This window comes from Microcaecilia unicolor, chromosome 1 (assembly GCF_901765095.1).
Source record: "Microcaecilia unicolor chromosome 1, aMicUni1.1, whole genome shotgun sequence".
Taxonomy (NCBI): Eukaryota; Metazoa; Chordata; class Amphibia; order Gymnophiona; family Siphonopidae; genus Microcaecilia; species Microcaecilia unicolor.
Window position 1 is genome coordinate 253327582 of NC_044031.1, and position 21818 is coordinate 253349399.

Below are 21818 nucleotides of genomic sequence, written 5' to 3' on the forward strand. Positions count from 1 at the left end.
GGAAAGGTTGGAGGTTGGCACAGACAGCCTATCAGAATTGCTGCTCTGCCAGAGTGTTCTGTAAAGAAAAATTCCTTGTAATGTAGACCACGAAGGGAGAGAAATGTCGAATAGGGGTGGGGAGAAAGGGAGGAGATTGTGGATCATGGGTGACCCCTGGAACTGTGAGGCCCAGAGGCCAGCTGTCCTGTTTGCCCTACAGCCCCCAATGCTGGTCCTGCCTATAAATTAGGCATGATGAGCCCTTATGCCAGTCACAAAGCTGGCATAAGTGAGTGTGCATAAGTGCCAGAGATACACGGGTAACTTATTGTATTCTATGAGTCCCCCTATCCCTGCCCCACCCAGATGCCATCTGTAAAATACACACTATATAAGGTAAGCACATATTTACAGAAGAGCGCTTGGTCAGAATTTTGGCTTATACACGTATGTACGTACTTACGTGCTCTCATGCCATTATTCTAATGACATATGCATATGATCAGTGCATAACTGCCCTGCTTGTTTCATTCTTGTCGTAGTCTTTGTAATATTAGCAGCATGTTCAATTGTGAAGCGCTGCGTACGACTGGTAGCGCTATAGAAATGATTTGTAGTAGTAGTAACATGGTCAGATATCAGTGGTTGCAATTTTGTCAGTTTCCACTCTTTGCTATACTATTATTTGCTTTCTCTGTCACTAATTTCTTCTGCAAATGTCCCTTATTTGTAGGTGTGCTGTTAAAAATGTATAGCAAAGATGGTGAAGTAAAATTTAGAAAATGGTTTAAGTACCTGTTCCCTTATATGGCCTCTTTTTTTTTTCTTTTCTGCAGCTACACATCAACATGCCCATGTGGCTGCCATTATACCCCCAGCATCAAAAGAAGAAAGGGGAGGAGGAGGAGGAGGAGAAAAAGAAAAAGCGTCTCAACCCTCCCCTTTCCAGCCATACTCTGCAACCAGCACCATCTCCTCAGGCCTCGAGAAAGAGAGTGAGGGGGCTGATTTTGTTTTCCTTGCCATTTCTCTATATTTTATTTTTAATTAGGTCCTTTGCTCAATTCTGATGTGTTTTGTAAAATGCCTGCATGGCATAAGAGGTTAGTGTGATTTACAGTAAGTGTAGGTATTGTGTGTTTGGTGAGAAGAAGTAGAAATGATATATGCTCGTGTGATATAAATGCAATTATATGTTATCGTACTTTTTGGTACTATAAGGGGTCCTTTTACTAAGCTGTGGTAAAAAGTGGCCTTAGCGCTCTGGAAAACACTGGAATGAGAGGGTATAGGATGAAGTTAAGAGGAAATAGGCTTAGGAAGAATCTAAGAAAATACTTTTTCACGGAAAGGGTGGTGGATCCGTGGAATGGCCTCTGGGTGGAAGTCGTGGAGACGAGGACTGTGTTGGAATTTAGGAAAGTGTGGGACAGGCACATGGGATCCCTTAGGAAAAGGAGGAGCTAGTGGTTAGTGAGGAAGGGCAGACTTGATGGGCCATTTGACCCTTATCTGCCGTCACGATTCTATATTTCTATGTTTCTAAGGCCATTTTTACCAGAGCCGTAAAAGAGGCTGTTGAGTAAACTTCATGGCATTTTTGAGAAAGGCTTGGTTACATTCTTGGGTTCTTTGGACATGTCAGCGGCATTTGTTCTGATCAATCATTCCTTACTGCTTCACCGACTCTCTTCTCTGGGACTTTCAGGCACAGTCTTGTCTTGGTTCACCTCATTCCTTCAACACTGATCATTCACGGTTACTCACGCAGGGGTCACTTCCTCATCTTTTTTCTTTAGCATGTGGCTTCTATTCTGTTTCCCCATATTGTTTAACATTTTCCTAAGTCCATTGGCTTCTTTAATCCAATCTTTCAATATTTCCTTGTATATTTATGCTAATGACATTCTCTTGGACTATCACACTGATCCCATAATTCCTGATCTTCAGCCTTTACAAGTTTGTTGTCAGTGGTTGCTGAATGGCTTCAGACAAATTGGCTAGTTCTCAATAAAGATAACATGTTACATGTTGGATTTCTAACCATGTGCCTGTTCCTTCTGTCACACCTACTCTTTTTGGTGCCGCACAACCACCTGTTACCTCATTTAAATATTTAGGAGTGATGATTGATTCTCACCTTACTTTCAGTGAACAAATTTCATCAGTTGTTAGTTCTGTTTTTTTGGCATTGCGACAACTCTGCATAGTTCATCCTTTTCTTACCGCTGATATACTTCATACACTGTGCCATGCTTTCGTGACTTCATGAATGGATTACTGCATTATTGTGTATGGAGGTCTTCCCCATTCAGCCATTAAAAGATTGCAGTCTCTCCAGAATACAGCGGCCCCATTCCAAGCATCAGGATCATGTCACCCCACCTTGTATCAGACTTGTGAGTTCTTGTACCAAGTAGAGCACTGCTGAGCCTGGTACTCGGACCAGGTTCTGCTTGGCGGCTGGACAACCCCGGGTTTCACCTGCGCTGACCACCATTCCACAGAGGTTGATCCCGTAGGTGCGGGCGGCCTGCAGGACTTACAGGACGGAGCTGGAAGCGAGGTGATGAATGTGTCGGCCAGGCAGGCAGCAGGTCAAGAGAGTAATCCAGGTACAAGCGGCAGTCAGTAGGCAGGCGGCTGGCAAGAGAGTAACCCAGGTACAGGCAAGTCAGTAGGCAGGCGGCAGGCAAGAGAGTAATCCAGGTACAGGTGAAAGTCAGTAGGCAGGCGGCCGGCAAGAGAGTAGTCCAGGAACAGGCGAAAGTCAGTAGGCAGGCGGCAGGCAAGAGAGTAATCCAGGTACAGGCGAGAGTCAGTAGGCAGGCGGCAGGCAAGAGAGTAATCCAGATGCAGGTGAAAGTCAGTAGGCAGGCGGCAGGCAGAAGGGTAATCCAGGTACAGGCAAAGTCAGCAACGAGGGACCAGGAGATGAGAAGCAAACTACAGAGTTAGAAACACCTACCAAAGTAGAAGCTGAAGCATAGAGTCCAGGAAGAGCTCAGCTGATAAAGTGCTGGCGTCTGACATCAGTAGGGAGAAGGGGCACAGCCATAGGACAAGAGCAGGGGAAGGAGGAACTGGAAGATCAATAGGAGAGAAGCAAGGGAAGCCAGGCAGAGGAAGAGCAGACCCAGGTGGGTGGAAGGAAAGGAATCAAGGAGCCTGCAACCACCACTCTCTGAACAAACCCAGAGAGGACTACAAACACATGGCTCAGGCAGTGCCAGTCAAGTGTGCATGTCGACGGGACCCCGCGCAGCCTGAGGACGCCGCTTGCGTTGAGGTAGGAGACATGACACCTTGCCGGGACTTACATTGGCTTCCTGCTTCTTTCAGAATACAATTCAAGGTGGTACTGTTGACTTTCAAGGCTCTGCAGGAGAGAAATCCGGGCTACCTGGCCAGTTTCACTAAACCGTATATTCCCGCCTGACTGTTGCGGTCCTTTAATGACTATTGCCTGGCCCTCCCCTCTCTGTCAAAAGCCCACTGGGAGTCCATTCGATCATTGGCATTTTTCTTTTTAGCCCCCGCTCTATGGAATAAACTACCTCAGCAACTTTGGTTGAAACTTTCTTACAAAAATTTCAAAGTAGGCTTAAAAACCTACCCCCCCCCCCCCCCCCCCCCCCCCCCAATGTTCAGCGCTATTTAACCAGTCAGAACAGCTGCTGACCGGTAGCAGACTATGGAGTTTTCCTCTAGGAACTTGTCCAAACCTTTTTTAAACCCAGATATGCTAACTGCCGTTACTACATCCTCCGGCAAAGAGTTTCAGTGCTATCTGTCAATATTCAGCAGGGGATAACCGACTATCACCCTCTGAATATTTTCAGTCAGTGGCTAGTGACTAGCTGGTTATATTGGCTGATATAACCGGCTGTCTGGCAATTTTTAAATCAGGTTTCATGGCCATATTTGACCGCGTGAAAACCTGGTATATCATTGGCCAGTTTAAAGATAACTGGCTAAGTCTGAATATCGACTTAGCTCGTTATCTTTAAACCAGCAAAAGATAAACCGGATATTCAATGCTGGTCACCAGAAATGGCCTAGCATAGACTATCAGGATTTAACGCCAATTGCGGGAGCTAGCCAGTCTAACTCCCACAGTCTGAATATTGGCCCCCTACCTTTTTTCAATAACATTTGAGGTTTCATAGGAATGTTAAAGGATGGAGGATAGCAACAGTCACTATATCCCTGCTTATATCTCTTCTCTCCCCTCTTCCTTTCTTTTCCCCATCTTCTCTTTTAGTCACTGGTGCAAATAATTTGCCTTTCATAGTAGATGACGACAGAGAAAGACCTGTATGGTCCATCCAGTCTGCCCACAAGATGAACTCATATGTGCTACTTTATGTGTATACCTGACCTTGATTTGTATCTGCCATTTTCAGCGCACAGACCGTAGAAGTCTGCCCAGCACTATCCCCGCCTCCCAACCTCCAGCCCTGCCTCCCACTACCAGCTCTGCTATCCAATCTCGGTTAAGCTCCTGAGGATCCATTCCTTCTGAACAGGATTCCTTTATGTTTATCCCACGCATGTTTGAATTCCGTTACCGTTTTCATCTCCACCACCTCCAGCGGGAGGGCATTCCAAGCATCCACCACTCTCTCCGTGAAGAAATACTTTCCTACATTTTTCTTGAGTCTGCCCCCCCCTTCAATCTCATTTCATGTTCTCTAGTTCTACCGCCTTCCCATCTACGGACAAGGTTTGTTTGCGGATTAATACCTTTCAAATATTTGAACGTCTGTATCATATCACCCCTGTTTCTCCTTTTCTCCAGGGTATACATGTTCAGGTCAGCAAGTCTCTCCTCATACGTCTTGTAACGCAAATCCCATACCATTTTTGTAGCTTTTCTTTGCACCGCTTCAATTCTTTTTACATCCTTAGCAAGATACGGCCTCCAAAATTGAACACAATACTCCAGGTGGGGCCTCACCAACGACTTATACAGGGGCATCAACACCTCCTTTCTTCTGCTGGTCACACCTCTCTCTATACAGCCTAGCAACCTTCTAGCTACGGCCACCGCCTTGTCACACTGTTTCGTCGCCTTCAGATCCTCAGATACTATCACCCCAAGATCCCTCTCCCCATCTGTACATATCAGACTCTCACCGGCTAACACATACGTCTCCTGTGGATTTCTACTCCCTAAGTGCATCACTTTGCATTTCTTCACATTGAATTTTAATTGCCAAACCGTAGACCATTCTTCTAGCTTCTGCAGATCCTTTTTTATGTTTTCCACTCCCTCATGGGTGTCCACTCTGTTACAAATCTTAGTATCGTCCGCAAAAAGGCAAACTTTACCTTCTAACCCTTCGGCAATGTCACTCACAAATATATTGAACAGAATTGGCCCCAGCACCGATCCCTGAGGCACTCCACTGCTCACATTTCCCTCATCCGAGCGAATTCCATTAACCAGCACCTTCTGGCGTCTGTCCGTCAAACAGTTCCTAATCCAGTTCACCACGTCAGGTCCTATCTTCAGCCTGTCAGGTTTATTCAAGAGCCTCCTGTGGGGAACCGTGTCAAAAGCTTTGCTGAAATCTAAGTAGATTACGTCTATAGCACATCCATGATTCAATTCTCCGGTCACCCAGTCAAAGAATTCAATGAGATTCGTTTGGCACGATTTACCTTTGGTAAAACCATGTTGTCTCGGATCTTGCAACTTATTGGCTTCCAGGAAATTCACTATTGTTTTCTTCAGCATCGCTTCCATTACTTTTCCAATAACCGAAGTGAGGCTTACCGGCCTGTAGTTTCCAGCTTCTTCCCTATCACCACTTTTGTGAAGAGGGACCATATCCTTTCTACATGGAGTTCATTTCAGTTTTCATTAGCTTTTGTTTGTCTATCTCCTAGCCTTGGCTAGTCCAATTTTGGTGATTAATCAAATATTATAAATAAATATAAACATAGGCATATTTTCTAATTAATGATGTGACCATTACAAGAAATTAGCACGTGCACTTACTGCCACCCATTTTGTAGGCTGAAAGGTCTCACTCACTATTCCTGTGCTAACTAGTTAGCACATGGTAATGTGGCTGTACTGACTGATTAATGCAGAAACACCCATTCTCTACCCTGGACCTGCTCCTCCAAAAAAAATTAAAAATACTTTTTAGTAGGTGCACATTTGGCACTTACCACTACTAATATCTCTATAGTGCTACTAGATGTACATAGTGCTGTACATTTTCTTTGTCCCTAGATGGCTCACAATCTAAAGGGGGGGTTGTACCTGATGCAATGGAGGGTTAAGTGCTTGCTCAAGGTCACAAGGAGCTATGTTGGAAATTGAACCCAGGTTGCCAGGAGCAAAGCCCGCTGCACTAACCATTAGGCTACTCCCCCATTCCGCTTACTGTAATATGCTATTTTAAGCTGTGTTAGTTGTGTGTTAGCACCTAATGCAGCTTATTTAAAGGGCCTTTAAGTTACCAGTGCGCTTATCATTACTCTACCATCAAACATCCTTACAATTATTTTATAAAATAACAGTAATGATACTTATCATTTTTATTATATTACTGGATGCATCGAGTGGTGTAAGTATACAAGTAAAAGTATACCACCCTCCCAGCATGCACTACCCACCACCCAAAGGCCCTCCCTAATGTTAAATTTTCTGGTGATCTAGTGGGTCTTCAGGGTAAGAGCGTTTCCCAGTCACTCATGCCCCCATGGGTTCCACAGCTAAAATGGTTGCCAGGACATCATGCGGTAATCTTGCGAGGCTACTGCAGGAAGTCCCAGGAGCTATTTTGGCTGCGGAACCCACAGGGGAAAGAGCAACTAAGGATCGCTGCTGCCCATTAAAAGTTTTAAAGGTAGGCCCAGGGAGGGTGGTGGGTGGTGGGAGGGGAAGGAGGGAGGCGCCAAGAGTGATTGCAGAAGAAAGGTGGTTCAGTTTTGGTTTCGGCCAAAATTGAACTGCAAATTTTGATTGTTGGTTCAGTTTCAATTGATACCGAGAATCTCGGTGTCAGTCAGCCTCTAATGGCATAAAAAGTTTAGAAAGCCTTTCAGCCTCAGTTTGTTAAGAAAGAAGAGCTTATCAGTTCATAACAGATGTATCTCCACTTCTTATAATTTGGAAATGACTAGAAGTAAATGGAATCCTAGTTGCCCATAATCCTTTGGAAGTACAGGAGACTTTTGCAGTTTTCAAAGTTTGTGAGTGATATTTGGAGGAGAGGGGAATTTTTCCCATAAAATGTCTGGGAAATAGAATCAAGACTATTTACTATGTGATACTCACTACTAGGTTTAGAAATATGGAGGTTTATTTTTAAAGGAATTGCAATGCACTGAGAGAAAATTGGCTCCCTGATGTGCAAGTAAATTTATGTACATAGAGTCTGTAGGTGTATAAGTTTACCCAGAGAGCAGGGAGGCACTCCTGGGAGTGGGATTGGTAAGGGTTTAGCATTTACATATATTCCAATAATTTCTAAAATATACACATTTGCATATAAATTAACCCAGGAAATGTGGGCTTGCAAAACAGCAGATTTAAATATACACAGATAAATTCACTGCAGTGATTGTCAATGGGGACAAAAATACTTTCATTTTTGAAAATTCACTGGTACCCGCATAGGGGAAAACGTAGCTGTGCACTTTTTTTGCTTCCATCCAATTATAAATTTACCTCCATAGTATCTAAATTGCTCTCATAAGAGCTACAGAGATGAGACTTTTGCAGCTTCAACAGAGCTCCAGTCAGACTTAGGGGTCCTTGCACTAAGCTGTGGTAGGCACTAACATGTGCTGACCACAGTAAAGAAAAAGGACATAGCGTGGGGCACACTCAGGCATCCCACGGTAACTGTTGCATGTGAGCATGCTACCCATGCACTAAAAAATTACACATATTTTGTAGCACTGGGGGTGAAGAGTGGGTAAGTTGTCACTAATCGGTTAGCGCAGCTAGGGGTCCTTTTACCAAGCTGCGGGATAAAGGGACCTGTGATAGCGGCAGGGGCCCTTTTCACCACAATGGGTAAAAAAAAACACCAGACACACATGGCCATGTGGTAAGAAAACGCTTACCACATGGCCATACGGTGGAAAGCCCTTACCACCACCCGTTGAGGTGGCGATAAGGGCTCCCGCTCTAACCCAGCAGTCACCAGGAAGTGCGTGGCAATAACTGATTACCGCTGGGTTACTGCTGCGCAAGCCATTTCCAGGGATTTTCTTTTTCCCCTGGAAATGGTGCCCGCTCGAGGCAGGACTACCACTGGCAGCCGTGTTGGGCCGCGGTAGTCCCGGAAGAGTGAGTGGTAAGCCCGAGCGATTAGTATGTGGTTAGCGCGTGAGCCCTTACTGCCTACATAATGGGTGGCAGAAGGGGCTCACACGCTAATGGAAAAATTAGCGCATGGCCATTAATTAAAAAAAAACAAAATAATCAGTCATTTTAGTCCAGCAATAAAAATGGCCTTAGCGCACAAGAATGACACAGTAAGGACTCACCGAGGCCACTTTTTACTACAGTTTGGTAAAAGGGCATCTTATAGTAGCCTGAAACAGGAGTAAGTGTCTTTAATTCTGAATAGTTTTGGAGATTAATAAAAAAAAATCACTCTGAGCATGTCTGTGGGGAGAGGTGAGAGTATTTTCGGAGTATGTAGCTTGGCAATTTCTGCTTTGTTTTAAGTATATTGTGTTTTTTTTCCAAGTCATGATGAATATCTTAATTTTAGCTGAGTATTTCCCAGATATCGGCAATTATTTAATTATTTTTCCCACTATATCCTCTCCAAAAGCTGAAAAGAATCTGGGTAAATTGTAGCTATACTTTTCCAGGGAAATAAAGAGCAAAGCAAGAGTTTTGTGGCGTGATTATTTTTGAAATTGATACTACAAATCAGATGCAGCTCTGTGATTCCTGTGGCATTTGGCCTGTGTCTTCCATGGCTTGTGGTCATTTCAGGCCTGTGGGCAAGTGTAAGAATAAACTACAGGCTGCATTGTTTGACTACCGGCAAAGGAGTCTGGCAAAATCCTTGGAGTCAGCGTCTTCCACTGATTTAATAAGCATTTTCCTGTCTATTTCTACAGGAAGTGAAATGATGGTCCATAATGTATATTTCCTTCAAGTCATTGCTCTAAATCGACAGAGAAAAATCTCTGAATTATAATTTCAATTAAGCAAAGGTTAAGGTTAGCATAGTGATGGATTTTATTTTCTACTTTGAAAATATGCTGTAAATTATGATATGACATTATGTTCCTGTGCTTTGAATGAGAATCATAATTAATTTGCTGTTTATCCAGCTGCAAGATTAATATTGTACAATAATGAATCAGCCATATTAATAATATCTGCAGACAGCAAACTACATTAAGTGAGGCACCATAGGTTTGTACTAGAAACCATAAGAGAGTAAACTTGTATTCTAATAGAGCTCTTCAACCTGGGTAAGTTTCTCTACATAGAGTCTAAAAGACATTGATATGTAGTCCTATGGTTTTGATAGCTGCCTATTGTAGCAAACTGTTGTACCAGTATTTTGTGTGTAGGAGTATCCCCATATCTTCCCAAGTTTTTACAATAAGTATGAATCCAGAGTCACTGCTCCTAGACCCTGCTGGTAGTGTGAGGTTGAAGAGGTTGGGCCTGCCTTCCCCTCAGTTTTCAGGAGGTGTCTGTTCCTGTGTTTTGGAGGAGAGGATCAAAGGTCATGTCTCTAGGGACCTGGGATCTTCCTTTTATTCAAGAGGACTTTGCAAGAAGGAGAGGGGCTGCAGGAGCCATGAGGCTCAGAAAGCAGCCTTCCTGAAGGACCATATGACCCAGAGAGAACTGTTTGTTTGCCTAAACTGGCTAGACTCCACAGAGATAAGGAGAAGAGGAAGAAAAGGAAGAGACCCTTGAGGGGTCAAGGCAGAAGGAGCAGCCATGAGAAAACCCAACAGCAGAAAATACTAGGGACTCAGTGCAGGAGTGGTGTTGGGCCCATCTTTCCTAAGAAAGATGAGTGGTACTGAAAGGGTGCATCCAGGGCCGGTCTCAGCAAGTGCGGGGCCCTATGCAGACCAATTTGGTGCGGCCCCATCCTAGTCCTGCCCCACCCTAGCCCCGCCCCCACCCTAGCTCTGCCCCCACCCTAGCTCCACCCCATTGATGATTATTCCATTTTTAGAAAATTTTATTTATGAAATTTCAAATAAAGACAAATGAAGCTAAACTTGTACAAAAAAACTGATTGAAATAATAAGCACAATGCTATCATGAAACCTCCCCTCCCCAGAAATTATTCAGTTCAAGTCCACTACAATTAGTAGTTCCAATTCTCATAACAAAGGAGAATAAAGGAAAAATATTAAGAAAAGATCCAGTACTTTCAAATTCCCCTATTACTCTGTAACCCATCAAACCAGAGAGGCAAGTAGCCACATCAGTTACTAAATAGTTTGAACTGATTGTATCTACTTTATATCAGATTTTGCTACTTCATGATTTCCATTCTCAGATTTTAGCTTAGTGATCTTTTCTTCCTGTGATTGCAGTCTAGCTTCCAAATGATTAATTCGAGGTGTCATATCATTAATTACTGGAAGCAGTGTTATAGCTAAATCTGCTATTGCCATCCAAATTTTTATCAGGAGAAATATCTGCAGATCTATGTGAAAATAACCCAGATATGTTAGAAACAGCCGCTTCCAATCCAGAAGATCTTACTTGCTCAGCTTCTCCAGCAACTAATGTTGTTGGGCCAAATTCCTCTCAGGGAGGCAGACATTTCCAACCCTTGCATCGTCCGCAAGCGTCGTTAGATGAGAGAGACACTTCTCCATATCTCCTGCCTGCATGGAATCCGATTTCGATTTGGCATAAGTGCACAACTGTTGGCGTCAGCAACGATGGCTCACCTCACGTCCTCACCACCTCCGACCAGGCTCCAGCTTTTCCCGCTCAGTGACTTCTGCCCTCGCGTCCGGAAACAGGAAATACATCAGAAGGCGGGACATTGAGCGGGAAGCTGGAGCCTGGAGGTGAGCCGTCGTGCTGCAACTGTCTGTCGTCACCGTCAGGGGCGGGGCCATTGCTGCCTGGGCTGGCATCGCTCAGTTAGTCGCCGGGGTCCAGGGACTCGGGAGCTGACGGCGGGCTCAGCAGGCCCAAGTCAGGGGTGGGTGCCGCGCCGGTGGTGGCGGGAGCCATTGGCTACAATTAGGTCACACAGTAGATTTGCAATTTGTGGTCATTAATAGTATACAAGGAGGGTATGGTAATGATAAAGCAGAATTGGCTCGGAGGGAACAGCGTTTCATCTTTAATTGGAAAAACGTTCAGCCCCAGGGATTGAATAAAGAGATAGATTGGGCTTTATTGCTAGCAGTATAAATTTGTAAACCTGAGTAAAGTTAGATCATTCAAGTTTGTTGTGACGTTAGTCACGGTCTCTGCTGAGATTCCCCATGGTGTGCTCAGTGTGAAATTGCGGCTGGTAGGTAAATTCACAATTCATTTATTTAAGAGTTATATGTATAATATGTCAAGTTATTAATGTGTATTACATACATTTTTACAAAGGATCTCCTGAAGAAGTAAATAATTGAAACAGGGCCTGTGTTGGGATCCATGTATCTGGTTGAAACGATTGGGACATGATACAGATACTTGTTTTTTTCCACCAATACTTGGACATTTGAGTCTGCTGACAGTTAACCACGAAAGTGGTAGAAGAATTGGGGTATCGCTTGGCGACTCCACAATGAATAAAAATCTGGCATCAGCTGTCAGTAATTGAACTCTTTGACATCTGATTGAACATTCAAATGGTGGTTGGTTTTGCTTGACTTTGGTCGAGATACATTATTTTGATTAAGAATTATCTGCAAGGTTTAATCTGTTCATGTTTCTAAAGCAGGAATAAATGTATTGAAATATATTGAGTTCATGGAATGTGAATATATGTATGAAAGGTATGTGATTTTGAAAAAGGTCATATGTAAATTAGTGTATAGGAATGTATTGGCGCATTAGCGTTTAACGCACCTTAGAAAACATACCCCCAGGTGAGTTCTAAGTGGTATACAAGTTTTTTTAATAAATAATATTTTTTTTAAAAAATTAAAAACAAAAACAAGTTGAACTCTTAAATTTAAGCTCTTAAATTAGGCTCCTAAATTTGTGCCCTGATTTTAGTCAAACTTAGAAGCCTAATTTTTCAGCTGAAAATTCATCTTAATTTAAGAGCTTAAAAGTTGTGCTTATATATTTAGGCCTACCATTCATCTGCCTAGACCATTTAGGAGCCTAATTAACCTAGTACTGAAAATTGGTGCTAAACTCCTAATTTATTTCCCTGCCCTACATCCACCCAGTGGCGTTCCTGAGGGGGCTGGCACCCGGGGCGGATCGCCGATGCGCCTCACCCCCCGATGCAGCGTGGACCCCCCCCCCCCTGGTGAAAGGACACCCCGCGTAGGACCCCCCCATGCCGGGTGCACGCCGCTGGGGGGGGGTGCCGCGCGCCTGTCCTCTGTTGCTCCATGCTTCTTCTCTGCCCCGGAACAGGAAGTAACCTGTTCCGGGGCAGAGAAGAAGCATGGACCAACGGAGGACAGGCGCGCGCGGCACCCCCCAGCGGCATGCACCCGGGGCGGACCGCCCCCACCGCCCCCCCTAGGAACGCCACTGCATCCACCCATTTCCCTTCATTTTTTATGCTCCTAAATTTAGGAGTTTAGTGAAATGTTTAGTATAAATGCAGGCATGCAGCCCTATTACATTTTCAAAGAGGACAATTTAGGGGCATAGCACTCAAGGTTAGGAGAAAAAAAATCCTTTGAATATTGTTTTTTCCAAAGAATGATGACAATCAGCACTTTTCAGAAAATTTATATACATGCATAGATTGCGGGGAATAGGACTTGATATACCACCTTTCTGTGGTTACACTCAAAACGGTTTACATTACTATATACAGGTATTTATTTTGTACCTGGGGCAATGGAGGGTTAAGTGACTTGCCCAGATTCACAGGGAGCTGCAGTGAGAATCAAACCCAGTTACCCAGGATCAAAGTCTACTGCACTAACCTCTAGGCTACTCCAAAGAAAGTAGATGAATCTTTTGCTGAAATTTGTACGACTCAGATATGAAACAGACATTAGTAAAAGAAGACTGTAATTGCAAGATGCATCTCAGTAGAGATTGTGATCTCACTAATTATCCAATGAATACATATTAAAGTCAACAAAATGGATTCAAATGAAGAGACATTTATCTGCAAATAAGATGATTGATGAATACATGCTTCAAGAAATGAATGAGGAGAAAAACGTTAGCAGTGTGGACAAACCAGATAGCAGTTGAAAAAGGCAATGGTAGCTTTATAGAATTAATTGAGATATTAGCTAACTATGGGCCCCTTTCACTAAGTTGCGTAAGCGTCTACGCGTGCCCAAATGGACTTACCGCCCGACCACTGTATGGCTCTTGCGGTAATTTCATTTTTGCCGTGTGTACGCTATACGCATCTAAAAAATATTTTTTATTTTTTGGTGTGCGTAGCGGATGCACGCCAAGTGGCATCTGATGCATGTAGGTCATTACCGCACAAATTCTTTACCACTAGGGTTATGACTGGCGGTAAGGACTGAGACCCAAAATGGACGTGCAGCAATTTTGATTTTGCCGCACGTCCATTTTTGGGGGGAAAAAAGGCCTTTTTTACAGGCGCTCTGAAAAAGAATTCTGCGTGCGCCTATAACCCGCACCTACACTACCGTGGGCCACTTTTTACCGCAATTTTGTAAAAGGACCCTTAAGATCCTATGCTGCAAGGCCTGATATATCAAAAATGAATAAATTTATGGTATCTTGGCCTTTATAGTTTATTAAAATTTGCTATACTGCCATGGCTAACTGGCAGATCTAGGCAGTTTACAATAATTTAAAAAAAAAGAAAGAAAAGGAAAAGAACTATATAATCATTTGACAGAGAAGACATAACAGTTATACCAGGGAACATACATACCTAATTACAACAAACGGGGGGGGGGGGGGAGGAAGGGGGTAGTACATGAAAACATAGGGAAGAAATGCTAGGGGTGGAAAACAGGAAAAAAGGGAGGCAGGGAGACAGCAGGATGCAACCCCAATAACAACATCCTACATATCGTCAAAGGCCTGGACAAAAAGTCAAGCCTTTAATCCTGATTTTGAAATCTTAAATGAAGGCTCAGCACAGATAGCAAAGGGAGAAAATTCCAGAAAGATGGTGTGGGAAAAAAGAAGGCACGGTGCCTGGTCGATTCTAGCTGTGCAAATTTTGGTCCAGGTAGAATCATACAGTGATCATTTATAGAACGAAGAAGGTGGACTGGTGAGTAAGGAATAGTGAGGGAGGATAAATATTGGGGAAGAGGACCAATCCTATGAACCTTAAATGTTAATGTCAATAATTTAAAAACTATCAAATGAAATTTCTGCAGTAGGGGGGAAACATGATCACGTCATTGAGCATGGCCTAATAATCTAATAGCAACGTTCTGAAGAGATTGAAGGTTCTTAATGCTGGACCAAGGACAACCTAAGTAGATTATATTATAGTAATCCAGCTTTGTAACTAACAATGAAAAGATCAGAGAATGGAATACTTCCTGGTTGAAATATCTCCGAATTGAATGAAATTGTTGGAGAATAAAAAACACATTTTTTTACATACATTTGATATTTGTGGTGTAAACGTGAAATGTGAGTCAAGAATAGTTCCCAGATACCAGAATGAATCTAGTTATTGGGTACATGCACCAAAGAAGGTCAAGGGAATAGTTGGAATAGAGAAATCACCTGTAAACCAACAGGCTAAGGTTTTGTCCTTGTTAAGTACCAATCTGTGGGGTCCTTTTACAAAGCGGCGGTAAGCCCAATGCAGGCTTACTGCTCACTAAAAGGGAAGTACCGCCGGGCTACTGCAGCAGCCCGGTGGTAGTTCCCACCCCCAGCGCACATCATATCTGGCGCTACAAAAATATTTTTATTTTTGTAGCCCAAGCGTGTACCCAGCGGTAATCGGGCAGTGCTGCGCGCTGCCTGGTTACCACCAGGTTAGCATGGGAGCCCTTACCGCCACTTCAATGAGTGTCAGTAAGTGCTCCCCCACAAAATAGCCATGTGGCAAGTGCTTCACTTGCCACACGGCCATTTTCTGAAAAAAAACCCCCAAAGACCTGCCTTTTACCCGTTGCGGTAAAAGGGGGCCTCAGCATACATCAAAAATACACGCCGATGCCAGCACAGGCCCCCTTTTGCTGCAGGTTCTTAAAAAGGGGCCCTATGTTTGTAAAGCCAACCAGAAATGAGATTTAAGCAATCTTGAAGAGGTCTAATGGAAGGATTAAAGGGATCAGTAGGAAAAAGCAGAAGAATATCATACTCAAAGGGATCATTTTACTAAGGTGTATTAGCAAATTTAGGGTGTGCTGATTAGCATGTGGTAAATGCCGCACAGCCAATTGTATACCTAAGAGCTACATGGTATTTAATGCATACTGATTCTAAGGCGTGTGCTAAATCCATAAGTGCACCTTAGCAAAAGGATCCCAAAAATGAGCTAATCTCATTGATAGTGCTTCAGATGAAGAAAACACAAAAAAACTTCTTTAAAATGTATTGCAAAATACTTTCTGGTTAATTATTTACTTATGACATTTGTATCCTACATTAGCCCAAGAAGAGCTCAGGTTCAATGTGGCTTACATTACAAACATCAGTAGAATGGTACACATTTTGAAAAGTATCAATTCTTACAATACATCATATAAAGCTAGGTTGAAATTTAAAATGAGCTATTTCAATGTAAGTAACAATAATTGTGAAATGCACAATTCTATATTGATAATAAAAGCAACTAAAATTGACAATTTCAATATAGAATTGATAAATAAGGAAATTCAACTAGGTGATAATGCATAAAACTATACTAAGTAATATTAGATCATCTTTAATTATAGAGTGATCAAGTAAGGATTCAATTACCAAGAGATAGGAAGTAATTATCAGAGATAGAATATGATATAGAAGGATCAAACACTGTTCAGTTCAAAATTAGTTCTTTGCTTTATTGCAGGTTGAACTGAAAAAAAAAGAGTTTTCAGTAAGCTTCGAAACATCATGTAATTGTTTGGGTGTCTAATTTGTTTAGGAAGAGAGTTCCAAATTTGATATGAGAAGTTGACAGTATAAATTGTTTTGTAGGTTACATTCTTGCAGCTGGAAAATGTAAACTGAGATATTCCCTGGATGATGTAATAGCATTACATGGTGGTAATTCAGTGAGATCATTCATATAGGATGGTGACATGCCATGCAGAATTTGATGAATAAATGCACATAGCTTGAATGATATTCTTTATTGACAGCCAGTGTAAATCATGGAGGAGAGTAGTTGTTTTAGCAAACAAAGCACAGTGATCTACATATAAGATGCGCAGCTGTGTTTTGTACGGTTTGTAGTTTTTTTAAGAAGACCACATTTGATTCCTGCATAGATGGAATTACAATAATCAAATTTTGTTAAGGGGATGGAACTCCTCTTGTATGAGGAAAGGCTGAAGAGGTTAGGGCTCTTCAGCTTTGGTCTACAAAATCCTGAGTGGTGTAGAACAAGTAGAAGTAAATCGATTTTTTACTCATGCCAAAAGTACAAAGACTAGGGGGCACTCAAGAAAGTTACATGGAAATACTTTTAAAACAAATAGGAGGAAATATTTTTTCACTCAACAAATAGTTAAGCTCTGGAACTCTTTGCTGGAGGATCTGGTAACAGTGGTTAGAGTATCTGGGTTTAAAAAAGGTTTGGACAAGTTCCTGGAGGAAAAGTCCATAGGTTGCTATTGAGACAGACATGGGGAAGCAACTGCTTGCCCTGGGAGTTATAGCATGGAATGTTGCCACGTTTTGGGTTTCTGCCAGTTACTTGTGACCTGGTTTGGCCACTGTTGGAAACAGGATACTGGGCTAGGTGGACCATTGGTCTGACCCAGTATGGCTATTCTTATGCCCAAATCCAAATTGTTGCCAATTAGTGCCAATAATTGATTGTTAGCACCTAGTTAATTGCACACACAAATTTGGCGAGTGATCAGATTTGCACATGCAACTTTGGGCACCATAAATAGAATCCGGGGGAAAATCTGCATTTGAGGTTGCACCCATAGCAGAGGGAAAAAAACACATCATCAGCCTGTGCAAGTACACTGTAACTAGGGCTGCATGGGATTCAAGCGAAGCAGGGGATTCCAGTAGAGCCACCACCAATGCTGCACAAGGGCCTGGAGCAGTGGCATGGGCAGCATAGTATGGCCGGGGGTCACTTATTTATCATTCCTCATTAAAATGAGGTTGTGGCTTCATACATTTTGGCAAGCACTGCCATGAACAATATGAGTAAGACACTTCAGTCTAGATACATTTATTTATTTCCCACATTATCCCAAACAGCCTCAGGTTCAATGTGACTTACATTCAAGAAACATTTATAAAGATTAGTTTGCAATTGAAATACACTTACAGATTCTTGAGAAGAATATTATGCAGTAAACAGAAATGTGTTTTTGAACAACAAGAGTCAGGCGGCATTGTAATAAGACAATTATCAATTGTTAGCTTTAGTAAAAGATGTACTAACTTGGAATGTTTTTCAGCAATTTACGAAATGTCAAGTAATCATTTGTAAGTCTTAGTTGTTTAGGTAGAGAATTACACTTTTACTTTTTACTCAAAAAGTATTATATTAGGTAGTAATATTTTAACTTTTATTTAAGTAAATTGTTAATGTGTTCTTCATTGTACTTTTACTTTTACTTAAGTATTAAAATATACATTTATTTTTACTTTTACTTAAGTAGTTTGACCTCATACTTTGAACAACACTGAACCTCAGGACAGAAAAACTACCTCAGAGCATTAATTGCTTTGTGCCAGTGTCCAGTAAACTTAGTTGGAGTACTTTGTATCTGTCGAGAGTATTTGTGGTCCGAATCTTGAAGGGATTTCCCTTCTCCCAAGAGAGAACCTGCTCCCTCAAAGAAGATTATGCTGAGGGAGACAAGAGAGGGAGAGGACTGGGATAAAATAAATTTGGGGCCCTGGGGTGTGAAACCAATTATGGACTGCCCTTAACTAAGGAACCCCTAAACACATCTGTAATTAAGGAACCCCCTAAATTCAGAAAACAACAGTAGACAAAATGAAAGTAATTTCTTCCCGATAGTGAGGATAAGTCAGAGAATTCACCCAAGAAGATATTTGAAACAAACTACTTTCTGATTATTACAGATCGGGCTCTCCTGGTACTGATCACGTGATTTGAACAAATGCAAGAGTACACCAAAAGTTTTAGTTTTCCTTCAGATTTCAAGAGTCTTCAAGAAATGACAGAAGATGGTGTGAAAAAGCAATGCTTTAATTTGAACGCTACATTGTCTGCTGATGATTCATTCAATATTGATAGTACAGACCTTTTTCATTGCTCTCTAAAACTTGTAGTCAATTAATTATGCCTTCTTTGTTCTTGTTACAGAATCACCCCTTAAATCTTCTCCTTATGCCTATTCAGTAGCCATTCTTTCCATTCCATAATGATCTAAACCTTCTTTAAAGCTGTCTATTTTTTTAAGGAAATATCTCTTAATGACAAATGGGTCATTTAGCTATAGAAATTATGCCTTGCAAGGTTCACTTTTTCTACTATTCTGTTTCTTATTAGCTTCATTCCATTTAGGTTTCTATTGTAGTGATCTATCATTATAGGTTTATGGTAAATTTTATCAGGGTTTTATTAACTGATATAAATTGTAAGTTAATGGGTGGAGAGTACAAACTAAGGTTTTATTGATTAGGATTGCTGGGAGATATATATAGTTTTATTACTGAGGATATAAAGTCCTGAGGTAGGATACTAAATGGGGTGCCCAATTTATAGAAGAAGGTCAGCTGGACATGCAACTTAAAGTAATTAATTACCTCTAGTTGGAGTTAATCAATTATTGTATGTTGGGATTGTATTTTATATGTTATTATGATGTTCATTTAATATTGATTTCATTTACTATTATAGTATGCATTTATGCTTTAGATTAATTTGTTTAATGCTGATTTAATGTGCATTGTTATGTAGTTAACTGTTTTATTGTTAATATATCATTAAGATTTATGTTTTTAATGATTTGTTGTTACATTTATGAGAATATGCATCTATTTATATACTTTTTTTTTATTGTCATGCTCGTTGAGTACTTGTATCAGCTGAAAGGCCTGATCTAAACTGAATACATTATATTCTCAGAACTTGGGTGCTATAATATTTAATTCCTCAGGAGCAAGAACTGCACTGCAAGGCCTTCAGTTTCTTAGATCATTTGATTCCTTATTTTATAAGACCTATTCACATTTGATATGCACACAAATTGGCATTTACATGTTTATCTTGCATAAATGTCTAAGTCAGTGATTCCCAAACCTGTGTTGGGGGAACCCCAGGCAGTCAGGTTTTCAGGATATCCACAATGAATATTCAATGATTATTGCCTCCTTAGTATGCAAATCTATCTCATACATATTCATTATGGCTATCCTGAAAACCTGACTGGCTGGGGTTCCTCTATGAGAGATTTGGGAATCTCTGGTCTATGGGGCCCTTTTACTAAGCTGTGCAGGCATGTATGCACGTCAAGTTGGAGTTACCACCCGGTTACCGCATGGCCTGGGTGGTAATTTTGTTTGTTACACATGTCCGCTATGTGCGCCAGAAAATAATTTTTATTTTCTTGCACACGGCGGAAACTGGGCAGTAATCATCATTCTACGCACATAGACGATTACCACATGGTTACCGTGTGGAACCTTACCACTAAGTCAATGGGTGGCGGTAAGTTCTCAGACCCAAAATGGACACATGCCAATTTTTATTTTGCCGCACGTCCATTTTCGGCAAAAATTAAAAAAGGCCTTTTTTACAGGTGCACTGAAAAATGGATCTGCGTGTGCCTGAAACATGCGCCTACACTAGCGCAGCCCATTTTTCAGCACACCTTAGTAAAAGGACCCCTAAGTCTTCATACTACAAAGCTGGGATATACACGTATCATACTCAAGTGCATGCAAATGGCAAGGGAGTATGGTCTGGGTCCGGGTGATATTCAAAACAATTAAAGCAGGCAGAAGAGGCTCCTGCCCACTTAAATTACTTGTCTGTGGCTAACCACCGATATTCAGTGGCACTTAACTGGTTAGTACCACTGAATATTTGTGGTTAGTGCCTGCATCGAAGCAGGCTAACTTGTAGGCATTCTGGGGGTGGAGCTAGCATTTATGTGGTTAAGTGCCGATATTCAGTCCTTGACCACATAGGATAACCACTTAAATTGGGCCGCATAAATAGCAGTCCTATCTTTTAGTAGTTCAGCTTATGTGGTGAAGGGCTGAATATTGCACTTATCTGCATAAGCTTTAGTGGCCAACCTAACACCAGATATTGAATGCCTATGCTTGGACATGGCCCAGCAGTGAATATCTGGGATACAGCTAGTGGTGGACATAAAAACATTGACCGCCACTAGCTGAGTATCAGCTGGGGTGTGTTATGGGCGGGACAAGGGTTTGGCAAAGTCATAGACGTTTATTCCCCATTTCAGAAGTGGACTAAATGTATTCTAATAGATCAACATCGGGAGTTACATCAATTTATTTATTTATTTATTTGTAGCATTTATACCCTGCTCTTTCCCACTCTATAGCAGGTTCAGTGCGGCTTACAATGTATGGGTACAAGGTATCACAGAGATAATACAATGTATGGGTACAAAGTGTCATAGAGATAATACAATGTATGGGTACAAAGTGTCATAGAGATAACACAATGTGTGGTTACAAAGTATCACAGAGATAACACGATGTATGGGTACAAAGTATCACAGAGAATAACACAATTGTATAGAGAAGAACAAGAGGAAGAGATGTGGGGATGTGGGGGGAATGATTGAGGTATGTTAATGTTAATGGTGTGGATTAAGTTCGTAAATTAAGTTGGGTTGTTTGGATAGGCTTGTTTGAAGAGGTATGTTTTCAGCAGCTTTCGGAAGGGTAGATGTTCGTTGGTTGTTCGGATGTATCTTGGTATGGCGTTCCAGAGTTGGCTGCCTATAACGGAGAAGTTGAATGCATAGTAGGTTTTGTATTTTAGACCTTTGCAATTGGGAAGGTGAAGATTGAGATATGTTCGAGAAAATTTGGACCCGTTCCTGGCTGGAAGGTCAATTAGGTTGGTCATGTAATTTGGGGATTCTCCGTGGAGGATCTTGTGGATCAATGTGTGGACTTTGAAGTTTATTCGTTCTTTGATAGGGAGCCAGTGGAGTTTTTCACGGAGTGGTGTTGCACTTTCAAATCGTGATTTACCAAAAATGAGTCTGGCTGCCGTGTTTTGGGCGGTTTGGAGTTTTTTCAGGATTTGGGCTTTACAACCAATGAAGATGCTGTTGCAGTAGTCAGCGTGGGTGAGTTCTGTGGATTGTACCAGATTGCAGAAAGTGTTTTGGGGGAGGAATGGTTTTATTCTTTTCAGTACCCACATTATGTTGAACATCTTCTTTGTCATGGTTTTTGCATGAGTTTCTAGCATTAGGTGGTTGTCTAACGTTACTCCTAGGATTTTTAGATTGTCAGATATTGGGATTGTGACATCAGGGGTGATCAGGGTGGTTGGGAGTAGAGTGAAGTGTCTTGATGAGAGGATTAAGCATTGGGTTTTTTCTTTATTCAATTTCATTTTGAA